The following is a 21,841-nucleotide window of genomic DNA, read 5'->3' on the forward strand; positions in this document are numbered from 1 at the left end:
GACAAACCGGACGTTTGAAATCGTTTTATTGAATTCTTTTTTTAGTTTTCTGAGAAGAAAACTATTGTGCCGGCTTTGTCTGTCCGTTCGAACTTTATTCTGTCCGCACTTTGTTCTTTCCGCCCTGAGATCTTAAAAACTTCTGAGGCTAGAGGGCTACAAATTGGTATGTTGGTCATCCACCCTCCAATCATCAAACATACCAAATTGCAGCCCTCTAGCCTCAGTAGTTTTTATTTTATCTAAGGTTAAATTTAGCTATAATCGTACTTCTGGCAACGATATAGGACAGGCCACCACCGGGCCGTGGTTAAAGATTCATGGGCCGCGGCTCTCACAGCATTATACCAAGATCACCGAAAGAGAGATCTATTTTGGTGGCCTTGACTATACGCTGTACAGAAAACTCGACAGCGCTGAGGAAACTTCGGCGCATTTTTGGGTTGTTTTTTTAATTCATTTAATTCCGGGATCATTCAGCCGGAAGTATTTTTTTTATACCCCAAATCCTCTCTGGTCTTTAAAAACGAGGGGGATTTACCGTTCGTTGTTTGCGTTATTATTATTATTATTATATATATTGTTTTCCCTTTGTTGCATTGTTTATTTGTTTTGCCGGAGCCAAATCTCCATTGCTAAATCCTCTTAGTATTTTTTTTTTTCGGAAGGCCAAGTTTTATTAAAGAGATTTTTTGTGAGTTTTATTTTTTTTTGCGGGGAGGGGGTCGGTTTGTTTTTCATTACCGGTGAGATTGTTGTTCTTTGGGCCTGAAAATACTACTTTACTGGAGTAGTTGTTTTTTTATTATTTTTTCATATGTATGTGATGGTGTCTCTTTCAGAATATGTATTTATGTGATCGGGATGTTTCTGATTAATTGACAGGAATATTTATGATGAATTGATCTGAATATTTATGATTAATTAATCGGAATATTTTTTATTAATTGACAGGAACATTTATGATTAATTGATCGGAATATTTATGATTAATTGATTAGAATAATCATGATTAATTGATCAAAATATTTATGATTAATTGATCGGAACATTTATGATTAGTCGATCAAAATATTTAGGATTAATTGATCGTAATATTTATGATTAATGGATTAGACAATTCACTATTAAGTGATCGGAATATTTATGATCAATTGACAGGAATATTTATGATGAATTGATCAGAACATTGATGATTAATCAATCGGAATATTTATTACTAATTGATCGTGATGTTTATGATTAATTGACAGGAACATTTATGATTTAATTTATCAAGAATATTTATGATTAATTGATCGGAATATTGATTATTAATTTATCAGGTTTATTATTAATTGATCAGAATATTTATGATTAATTGATCGGAATATTTATGGTTAATTGATCGGAATATTTATGATTAATTGACAGGAACATTTATGATTAATTTATAAAAATATTTATGATTAATTGATCGGAGTATTTATGATTAATTGATCGGGATATTTATGATTAATTGATCGGAATATTTATGATTAATTGATTAGAAAATTCATTATTAATTGATCGAAATACATATGATTAATTGATCAGAAAATCCACGATTACCTGATCAGTAAATTTATGACTGAGTGAACGGAAAATTTATGATGTCACGAGACGAGAGAACTTGAAGCATGCCTTGAAAACATATACGAATTTTTATAGTAAGGAAAAAAAATGATAATTCATGACGTAGATTTCTTGGTATAAACATTCTAAGGACACAAGGCTCAATGAAACCATTTTGCAGTTCATTACAGTACTGTGTAATTGATACAGGAAAACCTGAAAAATAATTAAGGAGGAAAAAAAAAGATGACTTATGTCATGGATCTTATAGTACAAAAACTTAAAGGATACAAAACTCAGTGACATCATTTTGCAATTCATTACAGTACTTTATAATTAATCTTGGAAATCTGAAAAATTAAGGAGATGAAAAAAATCATCGAATACTCGAAAACCTCAAAGAGTAAAAGAAAAATAGAAAAAAACACTCGGAAAAACTCACGGGCGAACAATTTAGACGAAAACTTTCCATTCCTCTTCAATCTTGACTTTCGTCGATGGCGAAAGCAAAGACCTATTGGCGTATCTCATTAATTATGCAAGCAATTTCTCCTCGTGTTAATGACCTCCTTTTACGTGGAAGTCTGGTCGTAAAAAAAAACACTTGTAAATTCTGCCGAGGTTTTTTTTTTACATTTACAACGACAACCATTATTTACGCTTGTTGTTTAATGACCTCAAATGACAATAGAGCTCTTTTGATCGTCGGGAGTTTTTTTTTAATTCTTTTGTTTCTTTGTTTCTTCCTCCTGATTGCGTCTGGTCTCTCTCTCTCTCTCTCTCTCTCTCTCTCTCTCTCTCTCTCTCTCTCTCTCTCTCTCTCTCTCTCAAATTTAGAATACGTTCTCTATAGCCCCTGCTTTCTCTCATTTATTATTTGTAATCTATAGCCGATACGGCATCTCTCTCTCTCTCTCTCTCTTTCAAATTTAGTGTATGTTCTCTGTAACCCCAACTTACTCTCATTTATTAGCTTCATCTAATACCTGGCTCTCTCTCTCTCTCTCTCTAATTTAGAATATGCTTTCTATGATCCCCTCTTCTTCTCATATATTAGTTTCATCTAATAGCTGGTGCGTCCTCTCTCTCTCTCTCTCTCTCTCTCTCTCTCTCTCTCTCTCTCTCTCTCTCTCTCTCTCTCTCTCTCTCTCTCTCTCGGCGTTTGTCCATTTCACCAGAAAGTAAATTTAGCCGTTGATAACAGCGGCGTCAACGCTAGCGCCCCGTTGTTGCCTTTGTTGCCGTTATTGTTACTGTTATGGCTGCCGTTCTTAACGTTATTGCTGGTTCATGTCCTCCCGAATATGACTCGGCGAGAATGCGCGCATTAAACATCCCCATCCCCCTCCCCTTCCCTAACCTACCCATTCCCCTCCCCTTCACCCACCCCTTCACCTACCCCATCCCCTCCCCTTCACCCACCCCTTCACCTTCACCTACCCTTCCCATTCACCCACCCTTCATCTTCCCCTTCCCCTCCTCTACCCACCCCTTCCCTCCCCTTCCCTCCTTCACCCATCCCTTCACCTACCCCTTCATCGTACTCCTTTCCCTCCCTTCACCTTTCCACCCTTCACTTACCCCCCTTCACCTACCCCTTCACCCACCCCTTCTCTTTCTCCTCCCCCTTCACCTTCCCCCTCCCTTCACCCACCCCTCACGTACTCCTTCGCCTCCCCCTCCCCTTCCTTCACCCACCCTTCACCTAGTCCTCCCCCTTCACCACCCCTTCACGTACCCTCCCCCTACTCCGTCAGCGCCAGCCTCTGTCAGCAGCAGCAGCAGGAAAGGCATGCTTCACGTAGATGAATAACCCAATATGGTCATCAAAAGTTGGAATCCTTGAGAGAGAGAGAGAGAGAGAGAGAGAGAGAGAGAGAGAGAGAGAGAGAGAGAGAGAGAGAGATGTTCAACGAAAGTCGAGTTTTGGAGGAGCAACGACCCGGAATCCTTGAAAGAGAGAGAGAGAGAGAGAGAGAGAGAGAGAGAGAGAGAGAGAGAGAGAGAGTTATTGATTGGCTGATCGATAATGGTTGAAAGCGCTGGTCGCGGCGTGTATTTGTGCATGCTAGCGAAGGCAGGGGAGTAGAGTAAGCAAGCAGGCAAAGCAGGTAAGCAGGCAGGCAGACGGACAAGCAGGCATTATAGCCAGACGGGCGGATAGACAGGAAAACTGGCATTCTAGACAGGTAGATAGGGAGACGGGAAATTACACAGATAAACTGGCAGGTCGATAGACAGGTAGTCTTGTAAAAGAAAAGGTTCAGACAGGTAAGCCAATGGTTTGGACAGACGTTCAGACGGAAATGCAAGTAAGCAGACGGGAGAATTTGCAGACAAACAGACAGACAGACTGACGGGCAGGCAGGAAGAGAGACAGACGTACAGACAAGTAACTTGGCAGACAGGCAAGCACCAAGGGGAGAGAGAGAAGAAAACAGACATCAGACAAGGCAGCAAGCACAGATTGCATTCTTCGTGCTGACGTCACGCTTAACGTAGTGGTTCCGTTCGTGTTTGGTGGTGGTGGTAATGGTATTCTTGGCCCTCCCCCTCCCCACTCACTTACCCACCTCGCCCACCCTCCACCAATCTCCCCCTACACAAACACGAACATACACATTCACAGGCAGACACTCGTATCATTGGTATGTGACACGCGTGCTCTTGAGCAGTAATGTAAAGAGTTCCTATTTGCAATATCATGTTATCGTCTGATCACCTTTGATGGTGTTCGTTTAGAGTGTCGGGGGCATGGATTGCGAAAGTGGTTAGTGTTAAAAGCGCACACACGCCCACACACACACACACACACAGAAATGGGTAGAAGGAAATAAGCTCATTCTACTGTATGTTAATTTGTACATATGTATGTTTTTAATTCTGAACATTTTAACAAGCCATATATATATATATATATATATATATATATATATATATATATATATATATATGTATAAATATGTATATATATAAACAAGCCCAAAGGACTCACATCTCTCTCTCTCTCTCTCTCTCTCTCTCTCTCTCTCTCTCTCTCTCTCTCTGTCGATAAAAAGCTCCAAGGGCTTCCCCCCTCTCTCTCTCTCTCTCTCTCTCTCTCTCTCTCTCTCTTTGACAACAGCTGATTATTTGGGGCTGGATGCCCCCCTCCGCCTCTTATTACGAGGCTTACGTCAGGGCATGAAGTAAAGCGGATTGGGGTCCCGTAATAGAACGGGCAAGTTTTTATAGTGGGAATTACTGAGGGCGTAAGCTCGCTTTTTACCCATTGCTAATGTACACGCGTCATTCAAGGACGTGCCTACACTCGTGTGTGTGTGTGTGTGTTTTTATATATGTACATCTGTATATATTACATATATGTATAAATATGTATATGTATTTATATGTGTATAATATATTTATATATACACACGGATATTATATATATATATATATATATATATATATATATATATATATATATATATATATATATATATATATATATATATATATATATATATATATATATATATAGAAGGATATAAAAAAAAAAAAAAAGAATCCTGACAAGTAAATACGTATCATAATAATCCCTAATATGACATGGCATCCACAAATATCAGTCACGTATTTATTTCGAACAGAAAAAAAATTAAGCCGAATAATATGATATGAGAAGGAACTAATACATTTATTATTTTAGCCTCGCTTAAAAAAAAAAAGGTTCCTGATCTGAAAGAAGAAAAAAATATATCCGCTTTTCAAGAGAAAAGACTATAGCAATCAAGGGTCTATGGTGGTCGGTTGCGTCAAGAGGTCCACACCAGCTTAGTCTAAAACCTACCAAAACAGGGAACCCGGGAAGACAGAGAATGATTGAAACAAGAAAAATTTTAAATATAATGAAAAAGTGGGCTTGGTTTTACAAATCAGGAAACACTGAAGCGACGTGCGAATTCCGGCGTTTAGGGTAATGGTTTAGAAACAGTCAGAATAGCGAAAGGAATTAACTCATTATTTTTATTGTAAATTAATATTTTTAGTGTCTCTTTTGCCCATTAGGCATATTTGTGTTTACACATAAGAGTAAATAAACTTCTATTTATCTATCTATCTGTAAATAAACTATTTATCTATTTATCTGATTATCTGTCTTTCACTCTACCTATCTAGTTATCTATCTATCTGTCTATCTTTCTGTTTACTTGTATATCTATCTATCTATCTATCTATCTATCATCACACCCACTGCAGCAAAATCAAGCATAACTCTTATTATTGAAATCGGTGTTCCTCCCTCCCGCATTGGCAAAACGTATCGAATTATATTCGCATTAACTCGAACGCGGCGAAGTGAGCAATCAGCCGTGTACAATACGCGTTCTTTTATGTTTGATTCCACGTGCGTGAACGATGTTCATACCATTGGGAGAACGAGCGGAAAAGATGTTGGATGTTGAACGATTCAGTCAATGGCGTTTTAAGTAGACACAGGAGAGGATTGCTGTGTTATTCGGTGGTCATTTAAATATTGTTATTATTATTGTTATTATTAATTAATTGTAATAATAATAGTACTTACTGTTATTACGAGCTTGTTGGCGCGCACTGGAACGAGGCGCTGCTGTCTCCCCTACCCTCCCGGCCTACCCTGCCCCCACCCGGGGCGGACAAACAGATTTGAAAGAGGAGGGTGGATGTCTCCCCTACCCTCCCGGCCTACCCCGCCCCCACCCGGGGCGGATAAACAGGTTTGAAGGAGGGGGATGGCTGTCTCCCCTACCTTCCCGGCCTACCCCGCCCCCACCTGGGACGGACAAACAGGTTTGAAGGAGGGTGGCTGGACACCCGGGGCGGTCAAGCCAGTTTGAAGGAGGAGGGTGGATGTCTCCCCTACCCTCCCGTCCCCCCCTACCTACCCCGCCCCACCTGGGGCGGACAAACCGGTTTGCAGGTCAAAGGTGGCTGTGTCATGTCTCCCCTACTGTCACCCAGGGGAGGACAAACAAGATCCACTCGGATTTTATTATTATTATTATTATTATTATTATTATTATTATTATTATTATTATTATTATTATTAACGACTGTAAACATACATTTATATGAAAATAATAAATAAAGATCTTTATCTTAGTAAGCAAGCTTCTCCAAAGGCTATTATCTCGAGCTACCCCAAAGGTTATCTTGATAAGAAACCTGACCCAAAGACTAATATCTTGGTAAGCAACCATCCCAAGAGGACATTATCTTGGTAAGCAAGCTTCCCCAAAGGCTATTTTCTTGTTAAGCAAGGTACCCCAAAGGCTATTATCTTGCTAAGCAGGCTACCCCCAGAAGGTCATTATCTTGATAAGCAACCATTCCCAAAGGATATTATCTTGGTAATCAAGCTACCATAAAGATCTCATAATCTTGGAAAGCAAACTACCCCAAAGGACATTATCTTGACAAGTAAACTGTTACGGTACGAAAGCTACCACACGAGCCATTATCTTAGTAATCAAGCTACAATAAAGCTCTCTGCCTTGATGGAAAAGCAACCACAATAGCTCTCTCTTGGTAAGCAAGCTGAAATAAAAGCCACTATCTTGACAAACAAGTTACAATAACTCACTCTTTTGGTAAGATCGTTATCTTGGTAAGCAAGCTGCCAAAAAAGGCCTTTATCTTGGTAAGCAACCTTTCTCAAAAGACATTATCTTGAGGAGTAAGATACCCCAAAGGCTATTGTCTTGGTAATGGAGCCTAACACAAAGGCCACTACCTTGGTAAACAAGCTACCACAAAGTCCTTTATCTTGGTAAGCAAATGATTAAGTTAGTCATTATTTTGTTATGGAAGGTACCACGAAGGCCTCTGTCTTAGTAGACAAGCTTCCATAAAGGAGATTATCTTGATGAAAGGAAGTCCTTTTCAGAAAATTATGAAAAATGGCTCTTCTGTCCATCTATCCACTTTCTCTATCTACCTATCTATTTATATATGTATATATGTATGTCTGATATATATATATATATAAACACACAGTCTGATATATATATATATATATCTATATATATATATATATATATATATATATATATATATATATATATATATATATATATATATATATATATATATATATATATATATATATATAGTATATATATATAGATATGTAATGTGTATATTTTAAGGCAATTCTGGACATGATTGAACATCCATAAAAGTTAACAAACTTTCAAACATTGCAGTCATGTCATGACCTGGTCTTTTTTTTTTTTTTTTAGTGATATGGAGAAAAGAAGGCTTTAAATCTACCCACTGAGGCAAAACTGTCCGGGAAATGGAGGGTGCCGGAAACGAACCCTCTCTCTCTCTCTCTCTCTCTCTCTCTCTCTCTCTCTCTCTCTCTCTCTCTCTCTCTCTCTCTCTCTCTCTCTCTTGAAAGGGGAACATGATGAAGCACATTTTCTGAGGATTAACCCGGCGTGTCTTTGGCTTCTCTCTCTCTCTCTCTCTCTCTCTCTCTCTCTCTCTCTCTCTCTCTCTCTCTCTCTCTCTCTCTCTCTCTCTCTCTCTTGTGTGTGTGTTGAGAAGTCATAATTGTACGTAAATAAAGAGGATGACATTGAGGAAAATTATCAGCGTTTCAGTAGTTGAAGAGTGACTGTGGTAGTAACTGTAGTCTTTGCTATTATTGAAGCCACTCCCTGTTAGGGATAGTGGTGTAGTGCTGAAATAAAAGAAATATATGTACGCATCTTTTATATATATATATATATATATATATATATATATATATATATATATATATATATATATATATATATATATATATATATATATATATATATATAAATATTATATATATATATATACATAATGTATATATACTGTATATATGAAAATTATTCTGAAAGTACATTAATGTTAAAAAAACTACCGTAACATTATATATATTATTTGTATATACTTGCAATTTTTTTAAATACATTACTATTTAAAAAACTACGAGAATTATACTGATCTATCTTGCTACCATATTTTTTTTTCACCAAAACTACTGCAAGTTTAATATCATATTCATATACGGTTTTATTTATTGCAAGTTTGATTTAAAATTCTTATAATAACATTTTAATAGTGTTTATTCCGACCTTATCAAATTCCGTAAAGGAGATTCTTAAGCCAACATAGCATTATCCCTGCCTGCACGCGCTCTCTTTTTCCCTTGTCAGTCATCATACTTTCCCCCATAACGTCTTGCTATTACACTCCCCCCGCCCCCCTGCATATTTCGGGGAAATGCATCGTCCCCCTTCCCCTCCCCAAGTATCTCACTAAACCCCTCCCCACCCATTCCAATCCCCCACCCACCCGACCTATCGAGGAAGTTGTTCTTGCAAAGTTCGCTTATGAGCTGCTGTTGTTAGCCTTCATAAAGGTTCAGTACGAAGTTGCTGGCCATTTTTTCGTGTGTGGGGGGCCGGGGCGGGGGAGGTGGAGGCGTTCAGGGAGGGAGGGAGGGAGGGGTTGAGGCAAGGGGAGATGGGGAGTGGTTTGATAAAGGGGTAGTTTCGCTATTCATAGAATTTTGGAGCTTTGTCAAGGAATAAATGAGCTTTGGACAGCCGTTATGTGATTTATCTGCTGCTACAATGGAACTCGTTCTGGAGACTGAGAAACTGCAGTATGAACTCTATTGGAAAGAGGGTCTTCTTCCGGGCTTTTATTATTATTATTATTATTATTATTATTATTATTATTATTATTATTAATTTATTTATCTATCTATTTATTTATTTATTTATTTCAGTCACCAGTCTATACGATTGTCCATATGTACATTAGATTCGGATCCTTACAAAATATTTATATTTGTTTAGAGATATGAATATAATATATAAATATATACACACACATATATATATATATTTATATATATACTGTATATATATGTGTGTATGTATATATATTGTATATAATATATAATATATATAATATGTATATAAATATGTTATATATATTTGTATATATATATATATATATATATATATATATATATATATATATATATATATATATATATATATATATATATATATGTATGAATTTATATATATATATATACTCGTATATTAATACACACACATATATATATATATATATATATATATATATATATATATATATATATATATATATATATATATATATATATATATATATATATATATATATATATTTATATGAATTTATTTCTGGTGATAGAAATTCATTTCTCGCTATATAATGTGGTTCGGATTCCACAATAAGCTGTAGGTCCCGTTGCTAAGTAACCAATTGGTTCTTAGCCACGTAAAAATAAGTCTAATCCTTCGGGCCAGCCCTAGGAGAGCTGTTAATCAGCTCAGTGGTCTGGTAAAACTAAAGTATACTTAACTTTTATATATACACATGTTTTTAGATACATCTTGTATGAGACTCCTTTTAAAAAATACTAGTATTTAAGTCCAATATTTAACATCATTACGGCGTCAATAACCTAGACGTTGTGACGCCAGTTTTAGCAACCATGGATCAATCAGTCCTCAGTCATGAACATTGTTCATTTGTTTATTTTGTGCTCTGTGGCACTAAACAAATGAACAATGTTCATGACTGAGGACTGATTGATTTATGGTTGCTAAAACTGGCGTCACCACGTCTAGATTACTGACGCCGTGATGATATTAAATAATGGACTTAAATTAAAATAATTCAAAAGGAGTTTCATACAAGATATATCTAAAATATATATATATATATATATATATATATATATATATATATATATATATATATATATATATAGTTACATTATATAGTATATACATTATATATATATATATATATATATATATATATATATATATATATATATATATATATATTTATAGTGACTTTCAACCTCTAATCATGCAGACGTCATTAAATAGGAATTATTAAGTTTCCGATGTTGCATTTCGGATACACGCCATTGCCGGAAGCGGCTTATTTCACAGTATTTGCTCCTCCGCTAATTACCAGAGATAAACTCCCGTGGGGGCTGGGGGGTACTGCCGTCAGAGCTCCTCATGTGGTGCACTGTAGGCTCTTAAGGGTTTTTGCTGTGTCCCTTCCTTAGGCCCCTAGCTGCAACCGCCTTTATTCCTTTTACTGTACCTCCGTTCATATTGTCTTTGTTCCATCTGACTTTCCTTAACCCTCTTCTAACAACTGTTTCATAAAGTAACTGCGATCTTTTCCTCCTGTTACGCCTTTCAAACCTTATTGCTTTCAATTTCCGTTCCACTGCTGAATGACCTCATATGTCCCAGCTCTTGGCCTTTGGCCTAAATTCTGTATTCTATTGCTGTTTAATTACACGAAAAAAAGTCATCGTTGTCTAGCGTCGATGGATTTATAGTTTCGCTTCGTCAACGTTTTTATGGAAAGCGCGGAATGTAAATAAGCGCGGTAATTAATTGTTATTTATTCCGGGGTCGTGACTTAGTGTCTTTGCGTTGCAGAGCGTGATTGATAGCTCATTAGGCTCTCTCTCTCTCTCTCTCTCTCTCTCTCTCTCTCTCTCTCTCTCTCTCAATCTCTCTCTCTCAATATAAATATATATATAGTTCTTAAAATATGTATCGCCCTCCATATGTATATATATATATATATATATGAAAAAGATGTTTATATATATATAATATATATATATATGTGTATATATAAATGGTTATATATATATATATATATAAATATATATATTATATATATATATATATAATAACAGTCTAATGAGGCTCAAACATACACACATGAATATATATATATTGTGTGTGTATGGTTATATATATATATAATATATATATATATATATATATATATACATATACATATACATATACATATATATAAGTATATTGAATACATGCTCACACACATATATACAGATAGATAGATAAATAGAGAGATAGATAAACGGATAGATGGACAGATGCTTCGCTTCATTATTCCACTACAAATTCGTGCTATTTTTTTTTTATTTCAGTAACCTTTTATACTCATACATACTTCAGCATTAAATTCTTCATAATTTCACGAAAATATTTCCCTAATGAACTTCATACGAAGTAGCAAATCTTTACCATTAACTCTAATAACCTGTAACCATTGTGTGCTGTAACCTCTGTCATTTCAAGAATGAGAGACTGAGAAAGATACAGAAATATTCTTTCTGCTGGAAGCTCCCTTTGCTCAGTCGAAAGCAGAGCTGTGGTAATTGGTTAGGTCACTGTGCTGTCCTAAAATGGAAAACTGCAGTATCTGCAAAATTTTCGGAATTGAGATATGCCACTTATTTGGCTCGTGTAACACTAATACACAAGTTACTGCAGTTTCAGAACGATTCTTCAATGCTTTCCACGATTATTTGTGGGGTCTTATTTGCAGTATCTGCAAAATCAGTAGTAAGGCAAGGGAGTATCTACCATTTTTCTCAGTGTTGTATTTTTGCAGATACTGCGGTCTTCCATTTTGGGCCAGTGTGGTGATTGACATTTGGATTAAAAAAATGTTTTGCGTCCGTATCTCGTCCAAATAGACTTGTTTGTTATTTTGTATTTTTGATTTTTGGTATCCCTGTTTAGGTCAGTTGTCAATCTTTTGGAAAGAACTTGACGTCGACAGTGACAGGCGGTTGCTAGTTCATAATTTGAAAACCAAGCTAAAAAGAAAAATAACTGCGTTATTTGAAAACCAAACTAAAAAGAAAAATAACCGTTATTTTTATGTGAGTGTGGTTAAGGACTCACTTTGTTTTAATGTATGCATCTTGTATAGTTCTTGTTAAAGCCTAAATTTTTTTTTTTTAATTTGTGCATCTTGCATAGTTATTTTTTTTTTCTTAGTTCCTCGTTGGACGAGTCGGTATAGTTCTCGGCTAGCACTCTGCTGGGCCCGCGTTCGAGTCTCCGGCCGGCCAAGGAAGAATTAGAGGAATTTATTTCTGGTGATAGAAATTCATTTCTCGGTATCATATGGTTCGGATTCCACAATAAGCTGTAGGTCCCGTTGAAGGTAACCAGTCGGTTCTTAGAACGTAAAATAAGTCTAATCCTTACGGACCAACCTAATAAGCTGTTAATCATTGTATGCTGTAAACTCTGTCATTTCAAGAATGAGAGTTACTCAGAAAGTCAACTAAGAAGAATTCTTTCTGTGAAGGTTTTGTCGTCAGTGCACCTCACTCGCAGAGCTGTAATTAGTTAGGTTCTTTGCTGTCCCTAAATGGAAAACTGCAATCTTCATTCCTTTTTTACGAAATTGAGATATGCCACTTTTTTTTTTTTTTTGTCTTACCTTCCACCTTTTCCTAACAATTGTTTTACAATGCAGTCTTTTAAACTGATTTTCAATGCTTTCAGCGCTGAATGATTATTCCGAACGTTTGGTCTTATTTGATCTTATATTCAAAATCAGTAGTAAGGCAAGGATAAATTAGCTGTTCAGAATTTTGTGTTTTTATCGAGATTCCTCCAGTGCGTTGAATCTTATAAACCAATTATTTTTGCTTTCCGTTTGTGCTGTGATTGATATCTTTAGATTTAAAAGAAAAGTTTAAATATTAGTTAAACCATGCGTCAGTTAAGTTAACCTTTAGACTTGTTTGTTATTTTTGTATTTTTGATTTTTAACTTCTCGAATCCCTCGCACTTTTTTAGCTTGTCACTACCAGGCCTTTCTTGCATATGGATCAATGCTTTTGAAAGACAAACGTACGTCGATGAATTGAAAAAAGTTAAGAGTGCGTTGCTGGCTATTAAAATTTGAAAACCAGTAGATTCCAAAAGAAAATAATATATATATTTTTGAAAACTGCAATAATAACCATAAGTTGACCAAAAGAAAAATAATTACAATTTTTACTTTCAAGTGTAACAGTTCTATTTTCCCCACGATCTTTATGATTTGTTTCAGAATAAAGTATGCATCTCTATTTCTTGTTAACGATCTTTATTATTTGTTTTTTAACAATTCTGTTTCCCCACGATCTTTATTATTCTGTTTTTTTTTTCTTAGTTCCTCGTTGATTTTTATTATTCTGTTTCAGAGTAAAGTATAACAATTCTGGCCCCACGATCTTTATTATTCTGTTTCAGAGTAAAGTATAGAATTCTATTTTACTTGATTTTTATTATTCTGTTTCAGAGTAAAGTATAGTAATTCTATTTTCCACTTGATTTTTATTATTCTGTTTTCCAGTAAAGTATAGTAATCCTATTTTCCACTTGATTTTTATTATTCTGTTTCTAGTAAAGTAAAATAATTCTATTTTCGGACTTGATTTTTATTATTCTGTTTCAGAGTAGTGGGTATAGTAATTCTAAGGTTGATTTTTATTATTCTGTTTCAGAGTAAAGTATAGTAATTCTATTTTCAACCTATTTTTATTATTCTGTTTCAGAGTAAAGTATAGTAATTCTATTTTGCACTTGATTTTTATCGGTTCTGTTTCAGGTAAAGTATAGTAATTCTATTTTCCACTTGATTTTTATTATTCTGTTTCAGAGTAAAGTAAATTCTATTTTCCTTTTGATTTTTACCATTCTGTTTCAGAGTAAAGTTTTTTTCTATTTTCCACTTTGATTTTTAACAGTTGTTTCACAATGTAACTGTAAAGGTGTTTTCTATTTTCCACCTTGATTTTTATTATTCTGTTTCAGCGTAAAGTATGATAATTCTAGGTCACTTGATTTTATTATTCTGTTTCAGATCTTATATTCCAATTCTATTTTCCTAACTTGATTTTTATTATTCTGTTTCAGAATTTTGTGTTTTAGTAATTCCTCCATTTTCTTATTGATTTTTATTATTCTGTTTCAGAGTATCTGTATAGTAATTTATTTTCCAGTTTATTTTTATTATTCTGTTTAGAGTAAAGTATAGTTAATTCTATTTACCTTTTGATTTTTATTATTCTGTTTCAAACAAATTAAAGTAATTCTATTTTCCATGATTTTTATTATTTTGTTTCAGAGTAAAGTATAGTAATTCTATTTTCCACTTGATTTTTATTATTCTGTTTCAGAGTAAAGTATAACAATTCTGTTTTCCCCACGATCTTTATTATTCTGTTTCAGAGTAAAGTATAGTAATTCTATTTTCCACTTGATTTTTATTATTCTGTTTCAGAGTAAAGTATAACAATTCTGTTTTCCCTATTAATCTTTATTATTCTGTTTCAGGTAAAAAGTAATTCTATTTTCCACTTGATTTTTATTATTCTGTTTCAGAGTAAAGTATAGTAATTCTATTTTCCACTTGATTTTTATTATTCTGTTTCAGAGTAAAGTATAGTAATTCTATTTTCCACTTGATTTTTATTATTCTGTTTCAGAGTAAGTATAACAATTCTGTTTCACCAACGAAAATCTTTATTATTCTGTTTCAGAGTAAAGTATAGTAATTCTATTTTCCACTTGATTTTTATTATTCTGTTTCAGAGTAAAGTATAGTAATTCTATTTTCCACTTGATTTTTATTATTCTGTTTCAGAGTAAAGTATAACAATTCTGTTTTCCCCACGATCTTTATTATTCTGTTTCAGAGTAAAGTATAGTAATTCTATTTTCCACTTGATTTTTATTATTCTGTTTCAGAGTAAAGTGTAACAGTTCTATTTTCCCAACGATCTTTATTAGTCTGTTTCAGAGTAAAGTACAACAATTCTATCTTCCACTTGATCTTTATTATTCTGTTTCAGAGTAAAGTACAACAGTTCTATTTTTCCCACGATCTTTATTATTCTGTTTTAGAGTAAAATATAACAGTTCTGTTTTTCCCACGATTTTTATTAGTGTGTTTCAGAGTAAAGTACAATAATTCTGTTTTTCCCACAATCTTTATTATTCTGTTTCAGGGTAAAGTTTAACAGTTCTATTTTCCCACGATCTTTATTATTCTGTTTCGTGTCTGTGTCTCCATAGACAAAACGACCAAAGACTCACATTTCAGAAAGATCCGACAAAGCTTTATGACAAACCTTATCTGTCATCTGGGCCACGTCTGGTCTCAGGTTGAAAAACAGACCTTCGATTTTTCATTAAGCTTCCGCTCTCTCTCTCTCTCTCTCTCTCTCTCTCTCTCTCTCTCTCTCTCTCTCTCTCTCTCTCTCTCTCTCTCTCTCTCTCAAGAAAGCATTGCAGAAATCAGGAATGGCTTAATGATTCTCCTCTCTCTCTCTCTCTCTCTCTCTCTCTCTCTCTCTCTCTCTCTCTCTCTCTCTCTCTCTCTCTCAAGAAATCAGTCGCGGAAATCATTTATGGCTGAATGATTCTGTCTGTCTGTCTGTCTGTCTGTCTGTCTGTCTGTCTGTCTCTCTCTCTCTCTCAAGAAGCAGTTGCAGGAATCAGGTATGGCTTAATGATTCTCTCTCTCTCTCTCTCTCTCTCTCTCTCTCTCTCTCTCTCTCTCTCTCTCTCTCTCAGTGGGAACTGTCGAGGGACAGTCACACAATGTCCATGAATTTTCTGTGAATTGAGATTTAGTATTAATCTGTTGTTAAAGTTCTATTATATTCCTGCGTAAATTTGAGGTGACAGTAACTTATTATTTTCCATATCTCTTTCCTCTTCCAGCTTTGTGTGTGATCTTCATCATATATTTAGGCTACGCCAGTGAGAAATTTCACAGTCAATCGACTGGATTTCGTCTCAAGAAGCCCCACGTGTCCTTACATGTCAGAAATGGGCCTCAGTCCTTGACCTTAGAGGCGCGAGGATACTGTCTAATTCAGAGGGTCACCGCTGGGACCTCTTCCTTGATGTAATATTTGGAGCGTCAGCAGAGACGCTCTTGTAAATTATTCCCGAGTGACGTTTCGGCAACTCCACGAAAGCCTCGATATCTGAAATTCACTCTTAGAATATGCCAAGAAAATTCATTGGTAGTTGTTGTTTTTGTTAACATTACGTGCATTCAGTCAGTAAGTGCTGTCAGGTTAAGTTCTTATTGGTAACATGTAATCCTTTGAGGTTATGTTTTCATCGGCACATTCGTTCGTCAAGAGTTGTTGAATGCATGGGTAGTTGTATTATATTTTTACATTTTGTGCATTCAGTCAGAAGGTGCTCTCAAGTCAAGTTCTTTTTGGTAACATGCAATACACATTCATCCCCTCTGAGGTTTTTGTTTACACTGGCACATTCATTCGTCAAGTGTTGCTGAATGCACTGGCAGTTGCATTTTTTTTTTTACATTACTTGCATGCACTCAGAAAATGCTCTCAAGTCAAGATCTTGTTGATAACATGCAATCCACATTCACCCCTTTGAGGTTATGTTTACACTGGCACATTCATTCGTCAAGTGGTGTTGTTGTTGTCGTGCTTTTGTTTTTACGGCGGTCATTCAATTGGAAGGTGCTCTCAGGTTTTGTTCTACTTGGCAGCGTCCAATTTAGAGGCGCTATTGAGGTTTTGTTTACACTGGCGCGTTCATTTGATTTTATTGGGTGCATTCGACTAACAAGAGACACGGCTTTGTTTTTGTTTCTGTCGGGTGTGTTCAATTGATAATTCTTTTTTGTGTGTTTCTTCTTCTTCTCTCGGGCTCACCCAGGTATGAAAGGCCACTTTCCTTTTATTTAGTATTTTGCTCATTCATTTGGTGGCTGTAATTGGTTAACGAATGATTTCAGTTGTTATGCGTTAAAGTTCAGAGAGAATGTCTTAAATCTGAGATATAATGTTAAACACAAAATAATAATAATAATAATAATAATAATAATAATAATAATAATAATAATAATAATAATAATAATAATAATAATAATGTGCAATGTTTTCAAAAAGGTCAGGATGATGTGTAGTTAATTGCATTTAACAAAAAAATATATCATTCACTGATTATATTCTTAAAATGCCTGAAATGTGTTTCATTACATATAATTGTAAATATTTTCTGTATTTCGTAATTTTTATCGTAGAAAAATAGATAAATAATCCTCCAGTTTACTTGAACATCATACACCATCACATTCCACTTGAAAGTCATTGTTGCGCGTTTCGCAAAGCGAGGTGGGATCGCGCAAACTCGTAGCAGGAACGCGCAGCGCCATATCGCTGTGACAAACTTCCTTCTCTTCGATGGCAAACTGGAAGGAGTATGGAAGCTCACGTCGCCGTATAATTCAAAAATAAAAGAGAAAAAATCACCTGACATGATTTCTGACTAGTCATTCTCTCTCTCTCTCTCTCTCTCTCTCTCTCTCTCTCTCTCTCTCTCTCTCTCTCTCTCTCATCAGGGCTGCCTAGCCCACCACTTTTTCGTCTTCTTTTTTGGAAAGTGTAGGAATTTAATCATGTGTATATAATATATATATATATATATATATATATATATATATATATATATATATATATATATACTGATATACTGTATATATATATATGTATTATATATATATATATATATATATATATATATATATATATATATATATATATATATATATATTTATATATAACCATATATATAGGGGTATATATATATATAAGTATATACATGTAAGTATATACATATATATATGTGTAAATATATATAAATTTATATCTATTTATATTAGATCAATATTAGTGTGTGTGTGTGTGTTTGTACAAACACGCAAAAGTTGAACCCCTGTGACTTGCATATTTTTTGTTTTGTTTTTATAAATTTCACTTTCATGCCAGTTCATTGATGCGCATCCCTGTCAGATATCACCATGGCAACTTCTTTGTCCTTTTGCATTCCTCTCTCTCTCTCTCTCTCTCTCTCTCTCTCTCTCTCTCACTTCGTAAGGTCTCTCTCAAATTTTTTATTGGATGGAGAACCGCAATTTCCATTTGGTTTTGGAATTGTATTTTTTTGCGTTTTAATTTTTTTTTTTTTCATTTTGTTAGCGTTGTCCTCTTTGTGCCCTGAGTCTACAGTAGTCGGGTCGAATAGTTGGTTAGGTAGTTAGTTAGTTAGCTATTCGGGGGCAAATAACCTTTGATGTGGATTTTGGTTTTCCTGTTGTCGACTTTGTAATTTGATTTTTCTGTGTTTGTTTGTGTTGTGTGTGAGAGAGAGAGAGAGAGAGAGAGAGAGAGAGAGAGAGAGAGAGAGAGAGAGAGAGAGAGAGAGTTCTTCCACTTATCCCTTCCTTTTTATAGTTCTCTATAAATTATCGTGAATACTCCTTCAAAGTGACACAGGCAAATGCATATGTGAATATAAAAATATATACTATATATATATATATATATATATCTATATATATATATATATATATTTGTATAATTGAATCACGAAAATATAGAACATGATGAATATATATATATATATATATATATATATATATATATAATATATATATATAAATAAAGACAAAATCCACGAGGAAAAGAAACACTGAGTGCTGCAGAGACCTTTCGACCGTCGTCCGTTACTTAGCTGTCTGCTAAGTAAAGGAAGACAGTCGAAAGGCCTAGCAGCACACCAGTGTTTCTCATATATTATATATATATACACAGTATATATATATATATATATATATATATATATATATATATATATATATGTATAGTATATATATACACACATGTGTATGTGTGCAAGTTATGCAAATGTAAGTAAGTTATTGAAATACAAAGGAATTGGATCCTTGTAGTCGAATAACATTAGAATTACTTTTAAGGTTTAGTTTAAAAAGGAGAAATCTCCCTAACAATCCAGTTCAATGAAAGCCTAGAGGAAAATGACCTTTACGAAGCATCCCAGGGATTTTATGGCAAATGTTGTATTCCTGTGTAATTGCCAGGAGGTCTCTGAGTAAACTTACGTGAGATTGCTTGTGATGGGTAATTCTCATGAAGCAACTAAAAGAAACCCTTGTTCAGATTTGCAGCATAATTCTCATGAAGTATTGTTGTTGTTGTTGTTGTTAATTATTATTATTATTATTATTATTATTAAACCTTGAGGATGTCTTGTCTGCGTAGTTGTGTTGTAGTGTTGTTGTTGTTGTTGTTGTTGTTATTATTATTGTTATTATTATTATTATTATTATTACTAATGGTGAAGCAATCCACAATTATTATATTATTATTATTATTATTATTATTATTATTATTATTATTATTATTAAGGTTTTGAGAAGAGTTCTGATTGATAGAACTGACACAAACTATTTATGGGGTAAGAAAAGACAAAATGATCAGATTGTTTCTGTATGATGGTCCTTTTTAGCGATAGAGGAGAGAAGTTGCTTGTACTCTTGAAAGATGTTGTCCAAAACGAGTGCTAGATGTGTATGTAATTGCAAATGGAGGCCAGTAAGATGGAATAGCTAGAGTTCATACGGACGGCAGGAGGACTGGAATGATTGAAATACATAGGAATTTGGGAATAATGATTATAAGTAAAAAAATGCGCAGAAGAAAAGTTTTCTGTACAGCCGCTACTGCGTATAACCAAGGCCACCGAAAATAGATCTATCTTTCAGTGGTCTTGGTATAATGTTGAATGAGCCACGGCCCATGAATCTTTAACGACGGCCCGGTGGTGGCCTGGCCTACATCGTTGCCATAAGCACGATTATGGCTAACTTTAACCTTAAATAAAATAGAAACTACTGAGGCTAGAGGGCTGCAATTTGGTATGTTTGATGATATGTGGGTGGATGATTAACATATCAATTCGCAGCCCTCTAGTCTTGGTAGTTTTGAAGATCTGAGGACGGCCAGAAAAAGTGCGGACGGATAGACAAAGCCGGCACAATAGTTTTCTTTTACAGAAAACTGATATTGTTACATAGGAAGCGAGGCGAAAAAAGCATCAGGGGCATTGCAAAAGTAAAAGTTGTGATGAATTTAAATTCTTTTGAGCCAAGTCCTCTTTGTTGGAGTGTAGGTGGTCGCTGATTGTCAGTGATGGAAAAAGGTGGAATTTCGTTCAAAACGACGGTGTTGCAAATAGAATGAGAATGATCAGAATGCTCTAGGTTAGTTTGGTCGTGTATGCAGAATGTAACAAGAAAGGCTGGTGAAAAAGTATATGATTATACATATGTACAAATATATATGATATATTATATACATACACACATATTTATATATATATATATATATATATATATATATATATATATATATATATATATATATATATATATATATATAGTATATATAATAAAATTATATATATATGTATATATGTAAAATATACACACACACACACACACACACACACACACACACACATATATATATATATATATATATATATATATATATATATATATATATATATATATATATATATATATATATATATATTTATATATATATATATTTTATTTATATGTGATTTAAATTTATGATAACACTATAGTTTAATGCAGAAATCTTTTCATTTTTGTTTTTGTTTTTGCATACTGCTTTCATTAACGTAAGCTTATACAAAATACCTAACATTTACCTGACACCTGCTAAACATTTGACACCAAACTCAGGTTCCAAAGGCTTGTCTAAAAAGCGGAGATACATTTCGGAAACCCAAAGTCGCCAGTTTTCAATCCGCTTAGAATTTCGTCCGTCCCTTAAAATTCAGACAACCCGGAAGTCACCTGAAAGGAAAGGCTACCTTTAAAAGATCCTTAATCCTGGTTCTTTCGTACCTAGAATGATCGGCAACGGTCCCTATCAGTTGCTGTCAGAAGTCCGAGGATTAAAAAAAAATTTTTTTTGGCCGAAGTTGTAGCCACAAATGATGGAAACGAACACAGAGAACTCCAATAGGGTAGTTGTGTCTATTTCGTCTGTTTCATAGATAAAGACAAGGAATTTAGAGTAAAAGTAGACACGAAAAATAAATGACACATCATGGAAGACTGTGGTTAAAGTATGGGCATGTGGCCGTGTACAGTATGTTAGCGATCTGTGCTTAAAGCAGTTATTGCTAACACACACACACACACACACACACACACACACACACACATATATATATATATATATATATATATATATATATATATATATATATACTATATTATGATTAAAGCATTTATTGCTAACATATATATACGTACAGTATGTTACGATTAAAGCATTTATTGCTAACATATATATACGTACAGTATGTTACGATTAGAGCATTTATTGCTAACATGTATATGCGTACAGTATGCTACGATTAAAGCATTTATTGCTAACATATATATA

General features: G+C 34.3%; 1 protein-coding gene across 1 annotated transcript in view; it reads left to right on the forward strand.

Annotated features, from left to right (window-relative positions):
* LOC136826710 (kielin/chordin-like protein) overlaps positions 1-21,841 on the forward strand; it is a 559,277-nt gene that overhangs the window by 273,572 nt on the left and 263,864 nt on the right. The window lies entirely within an intron of this gene.

Source organism: Macrobrachium rosenbergii, chromosome 41 (assembly GCF_040412425.1).
Source record: "Macrobrachium rosenbergii isolate ZJJX-2024 chromosome 41, ASM4041242v1, whole genome shotgun sequence".
Classification (NCBI taxonomy): Eukaryota; Metazoa; Arthropoda; class Malacostraca; order Decapoda; family Palaemonidae; genus Macrobrachium; species Macrobrachium rosenbergii.